Below are 18,788 nucleotides of genomic sequence, written 5' to 3'. Positions count from 1 at the left end.
TTTGCTTTTAATTGGCTCATGGTACCGTGGCTTACACTGGAGATGTCTGTGGGCTTTAACATTACAGAACAGCCTCCCATCTCTGTACTTAAACAGCCAACAACATGTTTGTAAAGTGGAAAAGGTCCAGTTAAATGATGTAAACGTTTAGGTGGGTGATGAGAGACACTTGGAGCACCAAATTCTCTTGCGATCTAAAATCTGCTCAAGTGGAAGGTGGCTCCAGGCAGAAATGAAGATCTATCTAAAAATGATAATTGTTACATCTCAATTAAAGTTGTTTTTCTTTGATAGTCTTTATTTGATACATATTTACTTATCAAGTTGGTACCTCAACTTGATAAAAAAAGAAAACCTGAGTAGACCTGAAATCTGTGCTTCCCATTAAACAGCTATAAGTTTTAATACAGAATTTCCAAGTGTTCTGAAGTGTCATAATGACTGAACCAGAAAAATCATGGTTCTCACACAGAGTAAGTGCAGATTCATTGGTGGTGCCTCTTTCTTGAATCTTGGAGAGACTGGGTCTGCACAGAACTAGATACTTGGGCCACCATGAGTAGAGTGGCACCTTTTCTAAAAGTTATAACTAAGTTTAAGACTACCCCGAAATTGGGTCATTTGTAGAGACATGGATGGACCTGGCCTTCCCAGGTGGCACTAGTGGTAAAGAACCTGCCTGATAATGCATGAGGTGCATTAGAGACATGGTTTGATCCCTGGGTTGGGAAGATCCCTTGGAGGAGAGCAAAGCAACCCACTTCAGTATTCTTGCCTGGAGAATCCCATCAATAGAGGAGCCTGGCGGGCTATAGTTCATGCGGTCACAAAGAGTCGGACACGACTGAAGTGACTTAGCACACACACATGGATTAACTTAGAGACTCTCACCAGAGTGAAGTGAGCGAAAGAGAAAAACAAACGCTGTATATTAATGCATATATGTGGAATCTGAAAAAAACTGGCATAGAAGATCTTATGTACAAAGCAGAAATAGAGACACAGGCTTAGAGAACAAACGTGTGGATAGCAAGGGGGAAGGGGGAGGGTGGGATGAATTGGGAGGTTGGGATTGATGTACATACACTATTGATACTATGTATACAATAGGTAACTAATGAGGACCTACTGTGCAGCTCAGGGAACCCTACTCAGTGCTCTGTGGTGACCTAAATGGGGAGGAAATAAAAAAAGAGGGGCTATATGTATGCATATAGCTGATTCACTTTACTGTACAGTAGAAACGAATACAACATTGTAAAGCAACTAAGCTCCAACAAAAATGCTAAAGAAAAGACTGCAAAGAATAGACCCCAAACCAGCCTTCACTTGGCGCCACATTGTGGGGTGTGTTTTAACTGGTCAGTGGCCCATGCCAGTGGGTTGGCTAAATAGTTTATCACCTTGTAATATACAAAACTGGGGCAGTAAATTAGAGAACTCTCAAGGATGCCAATATTTGTATATTAGAGTTTTAAAGTCTCAGATATAGATTTTTTTTCTAAGCGTGGCAAAAGTCCTGGAGTGAGTTACATCTCCTCTGGGATATCAGCATAAAATCTATAGAGAGGAAAGGACAGATCCAAATGAAATGAGCAGAATAATTCCAGTGCTGAATCAATTTGACTCTATGTTATAAAATCACCATACAACATGTAGGCCTAGTCTAGAGGTCAAAAGTTTCAGCTATACAGCTCAACTTCGCAAGAAGAGCCCTGACTTCTACTTTTTCTGTTGATCTCATATAATCCCCATACCGTAATTTTAAATTCTGAGAGTCTAGTCACGCCAGTTATAACCCAAACCCAGGCCTGACGTCATTTAACACTGATGTCTTATACTCTCTTGAAGTGTGCAGATTACTAGCAGTGGCCCTGAACACCATGTCTATTCTGCCTCAATTTACAACGGAGAGAACCAAGGCCCAGGGAAATTATGTGCCTTGCCTGAGTGTGCAGTGCAGAGCGAACTCAGACCCAGAAAACGTGCCTCTTTCCAGCTCATGTCTGTCTACTCAGATGCTACAGAAGAAATGGCATTGGGAAAAAGGAGCAATCAGGCAAGGCTACATGATAAGCAGGGACCAGCGCAAAATGAAAACAGGGGCTCCTTATTCAAAAATTATTAAGAATTTCAATATGGCTAGAGCAGCACATTCTCGGCATGGGGCCAAGCGTGACTGTACAAGAAACACATCCATGAAACTGATCCTGGCTGCGGTCACGCCAGCACTTACTACACTGAGACTCTTTGAAGGCCAAGGGGAAGAACATCTCTTTGAACACTGAAGATGCTCAAAAAATGATCTATCATGTGGGTAAGTGAGTGAATGTGTAGGTGAATGAGTGAAAGAATGCAGCTAGAAAATTACATCTCAGACCCAGGGGCAGGTTGAGTTAATACAGTAAGTCACCCTGAAAACTTGGTCCATTATTTAAGTGACACAATTCATAATCTGAAAATACTTCACAACACAAAAAATTTCCTAGCCCCAGCATAAGTAAGTTGCCAGTACCATGTCCAAAATGTGAGCAGCGAGGTTTACACGTGGCGGTGTTACAGTGCTTTTATGTGCTCAAGAAATGCCAGCTTCTTAGCAGAACTGGTCTTGTGTTCTTTTTCTGTCTCTTGTGTTTAGAAGTAGCTATCCAGATATATTTTACAGAACCTATCCATGTGCAAAACTACAAAATACTTCAGATGCGAGTATTTCATATATTGCCAAGCATCCCTGATTTGAAAACAGTAGTAATAATAACAACACAACAATTTGTTGAGTTTTATTATGTCAGATACCATGCTCAGTGCTTACATATACTTCTGAAGACAGACCTCGTAACATCAAACTGTGAATGAAGTAGATATATTATCCTGATTTTCCAGTGTGGAAAACAAGGCTACCAGAGGTCGAGTGGCACATCAGACAGAATTTGCCTTTAGGACCATTTGGACTCCTGAAGACTAATAGTTCTTTGGAAGGTTGGCTATACACAAAACAGCAGAGCAAGGGCTACGGCCTGCCTTTAAGGAATGAGACTTTTATCTGATAAGGGCTGAGTGAAGTTTCACTCTGGTGAGCAAAAATGCAGTCATAAAACCCTGAAAGTAGAAATTTCTGATATTGAAAATCTAGGTGGTTAATTTTATAGCTCATTGCAAATCTGGATAAAGACAAGTAAAGGAGGAGCCTCCTCACCTATCTTTTATGGGGCTTTAGGATCTGATTCACTGCATTACTCTAACAGAGGCTGAACTCTGTACTCAAAGTGAAGGAAGACTTCGCCAGGCTGAGATTTCCACTCAGGTAGTCTGCAATATTTCATTAAGGGACAGAAAGGCAAAAATGTGGGTAACATTCATGATGACAGACTCACATCTGTCTCAGAACTGAAGAGAAGAGAGAGAATGTTTCTGTTTCTACCTCTCTAGATAGAAATGGCTTCATAATTATGGCTTGTATTTATTATGATGTTTCAAAGTGTAAATCTGGCAGGGGCATCTTTTAAAACAAGCCACAGGGAGGAAAAATAAAAGAAAAAAAATATGAGAGCAAATTCATTTGATATATCCTGTCCACTTTTTTGTAGCATTGCCCGCCAATGTCATAGTTTTTACATTTTTAAACTGCCTAATTAAATGAAAGTGCTGTTCCAGGGATGCAAAATTTTTTCATAATGGCAGAAAAATATTTCTGGCCAAACACCAAAGTTTTCTAGCTTGTAAGCCCTCATGAACATGTTTATGTAATGTTACGTGGGGTGCATATAACATGCATATATAACAATGTATAAATACAAATTTTGTTGTTCAGTTGTGAATAGTTTGCAACAAAATGCTGATTTTGTACATGTATTCAATAATAAACTAGTCTCCTCCATGTAAGTTGATCGTAGTGGTCCCACTCTCTGCCCAAGACTGCCGACTCCTTGGAAAATACCCTGATGCTTGGAAAGATTTAGGGCAGGAGGAGAAGGAGACGACAGAGGATGAGATGGTGGATGGCATCACCAACTCAATGGACATGAGTTTGAGCAAACTCCAGAAGATGGTGAAGGACAGGGAAGCCTGGCGTGCCACAGCCCACGGGGTCGCAAAGAGTCAGACACAACTTAGTCACTGTACAACAACAGCAACAAAGAAAATGGAAAGAACTGGCAAAAGTAATCATTACCAAGTTTGCTTATCCATTGAGTTACTTATTTGCCTTCTCACAGGTCAGATAATTCAAGCTCTGTTCTGAGACATCGTGCCAGATGGCATCTGCACTAAATACGCATCAACCTATACAGAGATCATTAGTGAGGATGGCTTCCAGGTGGCGCTAGTGATAAAGAACATGCCTGCCAGGGCAGGAGATGTAAGAGACTTAGGTTCGATCGCTGGGTAGAGAAGATCCCCTGAAGGAGGGCATGGTAACCCACTCCAGTGTTCTTGCCTGGAGAATCCCAAGGACAGAGGAGCCTGATGGACTTCCAGTCCATGGGGTTGCAAAGAGTCGGACATGACTGACGCGACTTAGCATGCATGCATGAGTGTTTTAAGGGAGATGAATGTCTCAAAAAAATTAAATCAAAGGTGGCAAATGTGCTGTATTGGGACTACCAAGCACTCTATTTCGCATAGAAGACTCTGCAAATCAATAAAGGTGTCCTTTTTCTCCCTGACATTTGATGTAGCCCCACACATTTCTACAACACAAGATGCAACAGCCTACTACCAGTCAGGTTTGGCCTCTCTACTTTGAAACTCATTTTCCCTGCCTGTCCTATGTGTTCCACGGGGAATGGCTCTTCACGGATGTAACTGAAAATTAGAGGGAAATTGTGCCATGGTAGCGTATCAACTCCTGAGAGTTGAATGAGGTGCAATTACTGCTAACTGAAAATATTATCTATATATTTCTGAAAATTGAGTATAAAAACTATATTAGCAGCAATGAAGTTTTAAGTGATCTTGAAAGAAAAGGGCAAAGTGTTATAAAATGTAAATGGCAATAATAAATTTGAGAAGTGGGGCTATTTGTGTGTGTGTGTGTGTCTTTGTACAGATAAGTATATGCACGTTCATGAGGTGGGTTCATATTTTTTGAAATCACCAGTAGATTTGATACTATATGGCAATTAAAATATGAAGATAAATATAACATTAAGGAATGCTACTACTAGAAAGAAACTTGGAAATCATTTAGATTCTCTTTGATGCCCATCCCAACCTCACTTTGTTCTAATGAGAGCACTAGGACCACAGAAGGCCAGGGCTTTCTCCAGAGATAGCTGGTTGGCTAATAGTGTTGCCAGGCCAGGTTTCTGGACTCCCAGTTCTGTCCTCTCACTCCTTTTTAAACTGCTCTGATGGCCTTTTCAGTGATGGGACCATGTTTTGAACTTTAAAATGACATTAAGCCTCACAAATTAGCTATTAAGTGTGTGGCAGAGAAGGAGAGATGACAAGCAAAGAGTGAGGGAGAGATCTCTGATAACTTCCCACACTTCCTATCAAGCACAGCATCTGATTTCCTGATTGACCTCTGAGGACATTAAAGCCCATAAATTGGAGATGATCTTGGCTATGAGTGGGCAGGGTGACTGTCTCCTGAAGAACCATATCTGACTGGCCAAGAGACAGTGTCAGAGCCAGCAAAGGAGAGCCTGGTTATCTCCATCACCTTTGATCAACCATCCTTTGCCGAACCAGTAGCTTCATTAAAACATCTTTTTATAGTCCTCCAAAATGGTCCCCTGGCCCCCTACTCCTTCTTTGTTTAGTCACCCCATGAAAGACAGATGGATTTAGGAACCGTTCAATTCAGTTATTCAGGTAAATAACATTTACCCTCCCAAGAAAAAAGTGAATGACTGCGTATAGAATGCTTAGGACAAAGTAGGACATGAAGACCAGTAAGGTTAACTCTTTTTTTTTTTTTTTTGACTTAGAGATATTTATTTATTTATTTTATAAAATATTGTTTTTATTGATGCATGAAAGTCTACATATTACATACATCATGATTTATTTAACCAAACTTTGTTTTGGAATATATTTTTTTTTTCCAACATTTATTCCCTTGTTTGCTTTTCTTTTTTTTTTTATTTTTTTTATTTTTTTTATTTTATTTTTTTATTTTTATTTTTTTTTTTTTCCAGTGGGTTTTGTCATACATTGATATGAATCAGCCACGATTGGGAATACATGTAAATACAGGTTAACTCTTTTTTATTGCTACTATTATAATGATTTAAATGCTCCCGATTGGTATTATAAAAGTAACATGGCCCTCCTCACTACTTCCGTTCTATGATTTTATTTCTTTCACTGAATGAATCAAGGAGATTTTATAGTGAGTGGTTTGGAGTCAGACAGGTTTGGGCATGAATTCTGACTCTGCCACTGTGCGCTCCTAGCAGGTACATAATTGTAGTGGACAGAATAATGTTCCCATTCATCTCCAAAGATGTCCATGCCCAATCCTGAGAATCTGTGAATATACCGTAACATATGGAAAGAGGAACTTTCATATGTGATTAAGTAAGGGATCTTAAAATAGGTGGATTTATCCTGGATTACATCGGTGGAACCAATGTAATCACAAGGGTCCTTAAAAGGTGGAAGAGGAAGGCAGAAGCATCCAAGAAGACAAGACTATGGAAGCAGAAGTCAGAGTTATAGAATGGCTAACTTTGAGTTTGGAGAAAGGGGCCACAGCAAAGAAATCCAGGTAGCCTCCTAAAAGCTGGAAAAGGGAAGGAAATGGATTTTTCCCTTGAGCCTCTGGAAAGAACACAGCCCTGCTGACACTTCGACTTTAGCTCAATGAAGCCCATTTGGGACTTCAAACCTCCAGAATTGTCAGGTAATAAATCCCTGTTGTTTAGATATCTAAGTTTGTAGTAATTTGTTACAACAGCAAAAGGAAACTAACTGATGCTCCTGGAGCACCCGTGCCTTTACCTAAAAAATGGAGTAAAAAAATATGTGCCCCAAAGGGCTGACATGAGGATTAAATAAGAGAATGTAAATAAAACTCTTTAGTGCTTGGCAGAAATGAAGAACTCAATAAATGTTCACCGTCATTATGTATGATATCATTACATAGAGATGAGATAACTATGTTATGATTGTGATAAATGGTGATTCCATAAAGTATAATTCATTGTATCATAATGATCCCTTACATTTGAGTGGCATTTTGGTTTTTATGAAGCCCTTTTATCAACACTGTCTTATTTGATGCTCATTTTAACTGCAAGTCCACAGATGAGGAGCCAGAGCCTCCGAGGGGGACAGCACTTTCCTTAGGTCACTCAGAGAGGCCAGTATTGGCCAAAGTTGGGAGTCTTATGTCATTCCAGACACAGCAAGCTGCCGATTTCATCATGTGGTTTATAGAAATATACACATAGGGTATGGAGAATCTTAAAATGAAATAAAAATGATAAGGCCAAATGATGATGGGGTTGTTCATCCCACACAAGACCATTTCCCACGTGGTCTCATCCAGCGGCGTTTCTCGCCCGCGCCTCCTGCCCCAGCTCTTGCAAGCACAGCCTGCAGCCTGTCTCAAATGCATCTAGTCAATTGTGCAAAGCACAAGGGAAAAGATTTCATCCTGACCACAGCAGGCAATCACCTGATGCCCTGAAGCATGAAGTTTGATTACCCTTATCTCAGTTTATCATTAAATCAAAGACTGTTGCTACGAATACTGGACCAGGACTCCATTTATGAAATGATATACGCCAGTCAGCAGGAGTGAGTGAGGGCCTTTTTTCTCTCTTAATTTCTTCTCACCGGGAGGATCCTTTGCAAACTACGGGAAAAAAAAGTCTCTTCAGCTTTGAGCAGATTTTATGACTCTCTTCACTCTTTCATCAGCTGGCCGGGTTGCCTTTGGCTCATATGGATTCTCCCTGAGTTGTGGGCAAGAGGTTTGCAACCTCCTACCCAGGGGCCTGCCAACACTAGTCTTGACGTCTAGCACCTTGCTTGGATGGGAATCTGAATGTTACAAGATGCTGGGCAAACCGCAGGTGCTCTGAGGTTTGAGAAACTCTGGCTACACCAGAGCATCATTTCTCCATTTGTGGTCAAGGTACCGTAGAATGTGAGTCACTTGAGGAGTGTGTTGAAAATGCTAACACTGGGGCCTCATGCCAGACCCAACAACACAGACCCACTGGTGCTGGGGCCCTGGGAATCTGCGTGTAGCCCCAGGTGATTCTGATCAATTTTAAAGTTTGAGGACCACTGGCAGAGATCAAAGATGTGGGTGATGACAGCAATGGGTCTGATTTTCCATGATGTTCTTCAGGCTTTAATTGCCTAGGGGGCAAACAGCATAGAACACATGCCAATCACCTACATTTTGTCCTTCAGCCCAACCATCCGTGGAGCCAGATTTCTGACATCATGAATCTGAAATGGCTGCTATCTGGGTCAGGGCTAGGCAACTAGGCATCAAGGTCTGGGTACATCTCTAGGGCCTTGGAGCTCTCCTGCCAAATTCCCCTCTCCAGTCTGGCTGAATGTGTGGCAAGTGTAGTGTGTGGGGGTGGAGGAGAGCTGGTTGTAAAACTGGCTTCAAGGTCTATATATCAGTCAAAGAGATATGACAGAACCACATGTGAAAAGACTGCATAGTATAAGGGCTAAAAGGATGGACCTTGGAGCCAGACTGCATTTACTTTTACTTAACAGACACTGAGATAAATATAGTACTCACTACAGGCCAAGCACTATTCTAAGTGCCGTTCAAATATTAATTCATTTATGTCTCACAAACATCCTACCAGGTGGCTACCACTCATCATCGTCCCCCTTTCATGTCATGAAACTAAGGCTCAGAGAGATTAAGTAATTTGCTCAAAATCACACAGTTTACTGATCACATAGCCAGGACTCACACCCCAATAGGCTGGTGCCAGAGTTCATGTCTTAACTACCTTCCTAAGTTGCTTCTCACGGGCCCAAGTCCCCTGGTTCTAGTACTCATTAGTTGTTTGACCCTGGTAAAATTACTTAATCTCCCATCCCTGTTTTCCCCTGTGCAATAAGAAGTAATAAACAGTAGCACTCACCTTAAAGAATTCTGACCAGAAGATTTAATATATTCACTTAAAAGAGTATCAAGCACACAGCAAGTACTTAATAAGTGCTAATTCTGAGTTAGCTATTCATCCATCCTCCACTCTCAGGGGTAGCATGAGGATTAAATTAGATAACATACGTAAAGTACTAGGCACAGGGCCACAGCACCCAGTAAGCACCCGGTGAGGGCTAGCTGTTATTATTAGGCAAGTTGAGCCAGGACGGTTTATTTTAGGTTTTGTCTGGAAGGCAACTGTGTTCTATGCAAGGGGAGGCAGCATGCCTTTCACTTCAGAAAGTAATTGGGTAGGAGCCAGACTAATTATGAAATCCAACAGGTTCTCTGCTTTATGTCACTGGAATATTCCTGAAAAGTTCCTAATACTGAATTGGTATATGCTTAACCCTTCTTCCCCATTGACCTATCTTATCTTCTCTGATTGATCTTTCATTGGCAGTGATTCTTCAGACTAAGAATCTGCTCTCAGACTGTCATGTAACCGTTAACTTATAAAAGACTTAAATATACCAAGGAAAATTGAACCACTGGAGCATTTCTTGGCCAAGCAATTGGCTTAATCATCCCCTAATGCAATTGTTTTCATTTTACTTTTCCTTTAGTATGTGTTCCCGTGTTATACTACTGAGAACTTCTGGTATTTCCTCTCAGAAAGCTTATGTTGTTGTTTAGACGCTCAGTCGTGTCCAACTTTTCGCGGCCCTGTGGACTGTGGCCCGCCAGATTCCTCTATCCATGCAATTTCCCAGACAAAATACTGGAATGGGTGTCCATTCCCTTCTCCAAGCGATCTTCCCAACCCAGGGGTCAACTGAACCCGTGTCTCCTGCATTGGCAGGTGAATTCTTTACCATGGAGCCACCAGGGAAGCCCAGAAAGCTTATCACCTCCACAATTATATGTAACTGTGGATTGATTACAATTTACGCTAACTCAAGGGGTTAATAACGGCTTGGAAATCCTCAAACAGCCCGACATAGAAGAGGCATGGGCATGGGGGGAAGCAGGGAGAAGGTAAGGGAGTTGGGGAGGCAGGATGGTGAAGAGCCACTAATGGGGGGTGTTTACCCTGAAAGCTCAGACGCAGGAAGGGATGCTAGGTCCCCAGGGTCACTCAAGGATGGGGTCTTCCAAAGGGAAGTATTACATTAGTGACTCCAAGCTGTTTGCTGCTGCTTTTTCTCTTGTTCTATCAGGAGAAGGTTGCCAGAGTTCCAACCCCATTGCTTGCACACTTCGCCAGGCATGATAGATTATAACTACAATCGAATAAGAAGTTAAGACTCAATTAACACGTTTACTACAATATTTGCAACACGTCTACTGTGTGTCACACACCGCTAAGTTACAGGGATGAATAAAGCAGTCTAAGCTCCTGGGGCCTGCAGTCGAAGGAGCACCTGGAGTCCAACTCATGCTTTTCTCACAATTTCAACAAGTTGCTGCTCTCTCTTTCACTTCCTTTCTCCACATCCTCCCCAAGTCCCTATCTACATATGCAACGTGTTCTTTGTTAGGAGTCTACACCTAGTCTTTTCAAGTTAAAGCAAAAAGATGAAGCCCATGATGCAGCAACATTCTAGTCTGATTCTTCTAAACCCCTCTGTGGGGGAAACCAGCTTGCAGGGTAATATGAGGCAAACCACGTGATTCTTTGCCATGTTCCTGTGTAACACTGAACCAGTTGGCAGTTGATGTGGGGGGTTTAGCTCTGATCACGAAGCAAACTCCTGAATCATCACAAGATTGATCCCATCCATTCTGATGGCTTAAGCTGCAGGGCCATCTGCTGATCGGCTCCGTACCGTAGACCACAGACACTCAATAAATATTTGTGGATTTGCATGACAAACTGCTTCTTCACACCTGAAACGCAAGTCTAGGTCAGGCCTCAGAAGAGGACAAGTGACCTAGACCCCCCGCCCCCGTCCCAGGGCCTTTGCCTAAGCTGTTCTCTATGCTTGGAATGCCCTCCCTCTCAGCACCTCCCCTACTGCCCCTGTGTCCACCTGTCCAAATCCTACCTAGTTCAAGGACCAGCTCAAATATCAGCGCTCCACAAAGCCTTCCCTGACCACCCCAGCCAGAAATAACTTCTCACTGCTCTCAATTTCCATAGGTCCGTGTGTGTTCTGGCACTTAAGACACTGGCCATTTTATTTTGGCTATGTGTTTACCTCGTCTTCAATACACCACTCAGTAAGAGCCTTGAGCTCTGGATCCATGTCAGTTCCTCTTTGAACTGTTTCCCCACCCTGGCACCTCCTTGTAAGGAGTAGACACTTGGTAAAAATTAGCTGTATGAACAAATGGCTACCCCAGCAATGACAAAAACAGAAGCAACTGCAACATTCTTTATCCCTCCTTTTTCTATCTCTCCTCCTTCTTCTTCAATAGCTTTTAAAAATATATTTACTTGATCTAGCAATTACCCAGGGGAGGTTTGGGGAATTACTGATATATGTAGACAACTCTGCAGACCAAAAAGTATTTCCAGAGACCCTTCTAATGCCAAAGGAGCCCTCGATCAATGTAGGTGCTGGGGGAGTCTGAGTCCCTGGTCTACTGACGGCTGGCTCCTGGGAATTGAAGTGTTATTTTCCAAAGAGCTTCATCTGCTCTGGTTCATATGTGCCAGTTCCTCGCCTGAGTAGAAACTCCTGACTTTATTTTTAAATACAGACTCCAATAATAGGCTAAGTAATTGCAGATCTTCCCAAGGACTTTTTATACATGTACGAACATACTGGACTTTTTAAAACCCGTATTTCCTTTCCATAAATAAATGTTGAAAACCTTAAATTTCAGCACTATAGGTAGTGGTAATGTGTATTTGTTTTCTTCCCTCCCATAGGAATCCTGAATCAGAAAGATCAACCAAAAATGCTGATGCATGGGTGATGATTTCTCAAACAACATATCTGATTACTCACAAAGGTAAAAGGATTCTCCCTCAGCCATAAATAAGAAAAGTGTATATTATAGTATAATATGCAGTCAAACTTCAGTAATACACTTTTCATCCTCTTGCCACTAAAGCCTGAACAGCTGCAGCTCTCACTGTCTTTGCTGATGGGGCCCATAAATACTCCTGGGAAATAGGACAAAGATACATAATGGATCTTCACCTGCCAAGATCAAGGAAATGAATGTCAATTGCACCCTGATGCAAAAGCACTTTTTGGTAGAGTGATGAATATTGCCATTTGTCCTGTGCCATGCAATTTTGGACAGGAAAACCTAACAGGGAAAAAATGGTGGGAGAAGATGCTACCTTAGGACACTTGAAAAGAAGGGTATGTCATAATTATTTGCCTAACAGGAATTAAAATGAAGAAGAATGTGTCAATACAGTTTCGTTCAGAGAAAGGTCAAAGTTAAGAGCATACATATTCTGCACATATCATTTCAATCAATGCAAAGATTTCCCTCAAAATAGAACTCTTTTATTGAAAAAGAATGTCAGAAGTATCAAAGAGTCAGCAAATTGCCTGGGGGTCCGGATTCCTGAAAACAACTCAGTGCAGTGATGGGACAGTGGGCTGAGACATCAGGCAGACCTGAGTTCAAATCCTGACTTCACTACTTCCCTGCTCAATGATCTCAGGACAATGACTTGACTTCTCAGGTGCTTGAGTTTCTTTTTCTGCTTTTTTGATAAAGCAGTGATAATAACAGAAGCCGCCTCAATCATCCCAGCTGTCTGAGTGTTACAGGACATAATTAAGATAAAGATCTTAGCGTAGTACCTAGAAATTAGTAAGCAGACTAATGATAAGTGATGGTTGTCAAGGTTGCTGCTTTCTCCTCTTCCTCCTCCATCATCATCATCATCACATCATCCCAGCTATCTTATAGCTGATTTCATTAGTAAACATTAGAAAAAGAGGTGAGAAGACTAGCTCCCACCAAATTATGATACCCTCTCCCCTTCCTATCAGTTCAGTTCAGTTCAGTTGCTCAGTTGTGTCTGACTCTGCGACCCCATGGACTGCAGCACGCCAGGCCTCCCTGTCCATCGCCAACTCCTGGAGTTTACTCAAACCCAGGCCCATTGAGTCAGTGATGTCATCCAACCATCTCATCCTCTGTCATCCCCTTCTCCTGCCTGCAATCTTTCCCAGCATCAGGGTCTTTTTCGCTTCCTATATCAAACTCCAAAAGTGGTACTTATAAAATCTTTTTCTTGACAACATAACCTTGCAAACATGTCCACCTAATTCATGCCATTCTCACTTTAATAAGCAATGACTACTGTAACAGGTATCTTAACCGAGTAAAAGGAAGAGGGAAAAAAAAGTTATAGAATGCACTGGGTTCCATTAGGCTTGGGTCCCAGATTTTAGGTCCATCACACATTCTTTGTGATAAGAGATAAAACAGTGATACCTTCACTTCTTCAAACAACCAGACAGGGTCTTTTTCTGTTTCAGTCATTTGGGATCACCAGCTAAAGGCACTTCATTCTTTTCTTCCCCTTTTCGATAGTCTGAGTTTTAAAGGTCTAGGATGAGTGACGACTGAATGACTCCTTCTAATTCTGTAATTCTGGTGATTTAATTGTATCAAGTCTGAAGAGGCTTTCCTGTGAGTCCTGTAAGGTTGAGGCAAGCCTCGTCTTAAGTGGAACAGGCCACGGCAAGCCAGCAGGGTCTTTCTGCAGGTGCGCCCCCCCCAAAGTGGGTGAGGGGCCCAGCACAGGTTGGCAAACAATGGAAACTTCCTGTTCTGGGTGTTAACTTTAGTTACCACAGCCAGACAATGCTGCCAGTGGTGTGGAAGAAAAAATTGCTGTAGCCAGCTGTGTTGTTCACAGTCGGATGGATTCTGTGTAGCTCCAAATGGTGATGGAGCCAGCAGCCTGTTGTAGCCAAGGACAGAATGATGGATGATCTACAGACTGTGTCCAAGTAGAGAGAATGGCAGAAGTTCACTTCAGGGTTGTTAAAATGCTAATCTGGGTGAGTTAACAAAGGCTTAATAGAAAAGTTTGAGAAGTAAGTATACCTCATGTGGTACCTATGTGGAGCACTGATTCGAATGCTCTTGGTTACATAAACAGTTGCTTTTCAAAGTAAGAACGTTTCCCAGTTTTCCTGTTGGGATGAATGGAAGCAGATTCACTTATCAGAGGCACTAACCACTGCTGTCAGGTCTGAGGGGAAAAAGTCAGCCTGACAATAGCCACCGTAACTGAAAAGGTTACGATATGCTTAATATAGTTATATGATTTTCATTCTCACCACGTGTCATGGGAATAAATCAAAACACACTTTTTTCCCCCAACTGGAAGTTGGCAGCTGTTCACAAAATAAGCTGCAACCTAAGACACTGGCTTTGGTAGATTTTAACACTAAGTCTCCATTCACAGGAGCTGCTGACAGCGAGGTCTCCAGCTCCATTGACAGTTCCAACATGTGAATTACACTACTAGTACACTGCATTATTACTGTTGAAGGCAGGAAGATTGGCCCCTTGTATATATCTGGTATGGACAATCTTGCCTTAAAATCTTCAGGATGAAATAACATGCTTCAGAAAAAGATGCAGATTTACATCTCTCACCAAATGATCCAGTTTTGCCATCCTCTGTTTCTTTAGATTCTTACTAAGTTTAACGTAGAGAAACATGTCTGCCTCACGTGATGTTGGAACATTGGCTAGCATAGCTCCTTGCAAACGACAGGGACTCAATAAATGCTGACTGCCTGGCATACCCCAAGTGCCTCTTGCTTCCTCTAGGAATGAATCTAGAATGGGCAGGCTTAAAGTCTATTAATTGAAATAAAAGGTAATATTTTATCTTGCAATATGCTAAGGAAGGCGTTCACCTCCTACTCTTATACCAATAATGGTTAGGCATTCAGCCAGGCTCTTAACTCTGCATAAAATGCATCAGTAAGGGTGAAAAATGACCCTATTTCAGATGTATTTTTCACTCTTTGTAACTTAGTGAAACTCAAATGCAAGAACAATGACTAAGCTAATTACCAAGGTTTATTATGATGGAGCAGCAAGAAGTGAAGAACTTCTCCAGTTTCATTAAGTCCTTAACAATTATGAGTATCTTTGCGAATCCAAGCTCTGATTCCTGCTTACTTTGCTTGTGTGGTTTAAAGAGATAGAAATCACCACACAGGATTCAGGGGCCTACTTACCCCAGCAAGGTACTGGACAGATCCTTCCTGTTTAGCAGGCAGCGAGTGAACTGATGTCCACTGGGTTTCTAAGTAAGTTACCCCCACTCTACAGTTTACGTCACAACCATCTTTCAAATCCATCAAATGAGGGGAGACAAGGCCAGATGGTGCTATTAGAGGACTTCAAAATAAATAAGTAACTAATAAATAAATAGAAGAGGACAAGGGCAGAATGCCCACAAATCTAAATCAAATTCAAGTTAACTAGCTGTTTGCTGAAGAAGAAGCCACAATAATCCTAGCACACTGTCCTGAAACACAGAAGTGTTTCTCAAAAAAAAGTTCACCTATGTAGCATCCCTCATAGAAACAAAGACAGGTAACAACCAGTATCTAGTTCGAACTAGGTGCTGGCTGTTAAAATCTCACCAAATATACCACTGGAAAAAAACAGTCTGCTAAACAACACATTTGGAAATCTCAGGGTTTTTTTTACTTCACTGTCTTTCTAAGAGAACAGTCCAGGGACCTAAATCAAAGCATAGACACTAACTATAAAATATAAAACTCAGTTATGGCTGGGCTACAGTTTATTTACTCAAAGATGTTCAAGTTCGGGGCAGGGGATGGGGTTAAAAAAAAAAAAAAAAAAGATGTTCAAGTTCATGGTAACATAGGCTTACATCTCAGAACTTATTTAGCAATTTCTATTTATCTGAGCGAGGGTAAATGTCTGTATAGTACTCACCAGCCTGACAGAATATGCCTGTCACTTACTACATTAAACATGACTACACACAACTTAATTAATTCTCAAGTTAGATACCAAAGAGAGGGAGGGGATTTTTCAACCACATGAATATAAGCCAGCATCAAAACCTATTGTTAAACCACCAAAAGAACAGTAAAATCCTCACCTTGAGCTGTCTGGGATAAGATTTTGCAATTCTATAAGAAAGAAACCTTGAAAATTTTCTCCAAACAAGTAATTGTCCAAGTCTAGGCAGGGAGGGGAGACCAAAGCAGATTAGAAAAATGTTAAACCTTTCCCTCGGATTTCAGCCTTGAATAAAAGAATCCACTTTACTGGCCCAAATATCAAGTAGAGGGAAGGATAATTCTTAAAAAGCAACTCAACATTTTACTGCAGATTTAAACTCTTAGGAGCCAGAAGTTCTTGGGAAAACTGTCCCAGTCATTTCTTCTCCCAAGTAACTGGAAACACTACGGTTATTTTTAAGGGAAAGCAGTCGCCCGTAGCAATGGACATAAGAAGCAATGACTGTTTACAAAGTCTGTGTATCTATCATAATCCTTCTGTGTGAATCTCCCAGCTGAACGCGGTGAGAGGTTGGGATGCTGGAACTTCGGTTACCGACTGGTCACCTCGGAACGGGGAGTAGTACTCCGAGTTTCTCTAACACTGCTGCCTCCCTCATCTCTAGCTCCTTGGCATTTAGCTCTTCACACGTTCGCGATTTAAAGAATCACCTGACAGCAGAGGTCCCAAGAGTCTAGACGGCAAAACATTTTCAAACCCAGTTCTCATCCACACCTTCAAGTCCTTATGACCTTTTATTTCAATCCAAGAGTTATACACGATGGAGGAAGCTTTAAGCCCTTCCAAATTACCCAAGGCAGCTGCAGTATCAGTTTCTGCAGACCGGGAACAAACACCACCGCTGTCAAAACGGGAAATAAAAGTTTCCCTACCTTGTCCTCACCATCCCCCTGCCAGCGGCTGCCGACGCGCGCGGCGGCTCCCTCCCGGCTGCGGACGCCTCTGGCCGCCGGAGAAGGGGCTCATGCAAAATTGACTCTTCCTTATTTGTTTCCATCCATAATTGATGGGTAGATGAGAACGTAACACATCTCAGCGCTGGGCTCTTGCCGCCTGGCGGAGACCCTGTCCAAGACGCTTCCGTGAATCATTTCCAGCGGGAGAACAAAGCTCGGAAAGTTGCGGGGGAGAGTGGCTGGGAAGAGAAACCGGGGCGCCGGGTGGGAGGCGGGGGTGGGCGGTGGGCAGCTCCGGGCTCCGGAGCCCGCCCGCGGCGCGCTTGGCCAGCAGGGGGAGAGGGAGGGTGGGAAGTGGCCGCCCTCGGGGCCGAAGCCTGGGGGCTGGGGAGGGGCCGAGTCCCCCGAGCCCCCGCCCCTCGGCACTACCGGCCGGCCGTCCAAGCCCGAGGCGCACCGACAGGTAGCCGGCGTCGGCCGAGAGCTGCCCGGGTGTCGGCGGCTGCGCTGCGCCCCTTCTCCTGGCGCGGGCGAGTGGTCGCCCGTCCACTGCTTGCCTGGCCCGGCGATGCCGGGGGCAGCTCAGGGGCTGCCGGGCGGGCGGAAGGGGGCGGCGGAGCCCGCAGCCGGCTCCTTTAGCTTCGGCTCGGCGGTGGCGAGAGCTGGGGACGTGGTGCCCGACACCTAAGCAGCCCGGGTTCCCCCTGATAAGGTGTGGGGGAGCGCGGAGCTGGCGCTGCCTGGCAAGAAACTTTTGCTAGCCCCTTCCTTCTCCTCCTTTTTTTGGGGGGGGGGGGTGCACAATGTTGAAGGGCCCCTCCCCCCAAGCCTCCAGCAATGCCAGTTTTGACGCGTCCACCAAACCTCCAGCCTTTTGCGCGTCTCTTGCACGGCAGGCGGAAAGCTGCTTGGAAAAGAAATCAACTCTCCAGTGCCAACACACACACACCCGCACACGTACACACATACACACACACTAGAAGCGATTCAGGCTTTAAGGATCTGGGTCCGATCCCCACCAGGCGCCTTAGAGCATTAGCAAATTTTTATAGGGCTGTCTTACCTCATGGGGGAGGCTTGGTTTAAAAAAATAATAATAAAAGCTTGTTACGCTCAAGGAGAAATGAAAATAAAAAATCGAAATACATATATATCCCTGTGTCTCTTTAGGTTTTGGTTTCTTCGGTATAATCCTGAAACTCGCCGCCACCAGTCCTTGCAGCAGCGGCAGCGACAGCAGCAGCCGGACCAAGCGGGAGCAAAACAAATCGAGGCACGGCAAATGGTGTAATTCGATCCATCTCCAAGTCAATCCATCAGGCGAGCCGGAGTCTCGTTCCCTCCCCGCACTCGGCAGCTCGCGGCGCGGGGCCCACCCCCGGGCGCGGACAGCAGGCGGCGCGGGCGGCCCGGCGCGCTCGCTCGCCCGAGCGCCGCGGCCAGCGCCGCCTGGAGGCCCCCAGCCCGGCGCCGCGGCCAGGCTGACCCCTCGGTGGCCTCCGCGTCCCTCCTCCCCGGCGCTCGGCTGCGCGCCCTCCCTCTCGCCACCTCTCAAGAGCTGCTCCTTCCAGCAACTCCCAGCGCCTCAGTCATCCGGCTCGCGGCGGCTGCTGCAGCCTGCGAAGCAGCCTTTTCGCTTTCGCCCCTCTTTCCCTCTTTTTTCTCTCTCTGAAAGATTTTTCAGAGCTTTCCTCCAGACATCTAGAGGACAAATCATTGCAGCCCAGAGGAGCTGCAGGCACAGTTGCTCCATAAAGTTGTGCCTTACTTTCCTGATCTAAGATTTATTTTTTAAAGCACATCCTTAC

At 43.7% G+C, this 18,788-nt stretch overlaps 1 protein-coding gene across 12 annotated transcripts in view; it reads right to left on the bottom strand.

The window, feature by feature from the left end:
• SEMA6D (semaphorin 6D) overlaps nucleotides 1-18,392 on the bottom strand; it is a 56,683-nt gene extending 38,291 nt beyond the window's left edge. For 3 of the 12 annotated variants that reach the window (XM_043919068.1, XM_043919071.1, XM_043919076.1), the window contains exons 1-2: nucleotides 18,044-18,392; nucleotides 16,957-17,219 (exon numbers count right to left, since the gene is read on the bottom strand). The gene's annotated coding sequence lies outside the window, so the exon portion shown is untranslated. The remainder of the gene's footprint in view (nucleotides 1-16,956; nucleotides 17,220-18,043) is intronic. The other 9 variants (XM_043919080.1, XM_043919072.1, XM_043919077.1 and 6 more) reach the window with 6 other exon arrangements.
• Nucleotides 18,393-18,788: the final 396 nt, after the last annotated feature.

Source organism: Cervus elaphus, chromosome 12, assembly GCF_910594005.1.
Source record: "Cervus elaphus chromosome 12, mCerEla1.1, whole genome shotgun sequence".
NCBI classification, from domain to species: Eukaryota; Metazoa; Chordata; class Mammalia; order Artiodactyla; family Cervidae; genus Cervus; species Cervus elaphus.
The sequence above is the reverse complement of the archived record's forward strand: the minus strand, read 5'-3'. Positions and strand labels throughout refer to the sequence as shown.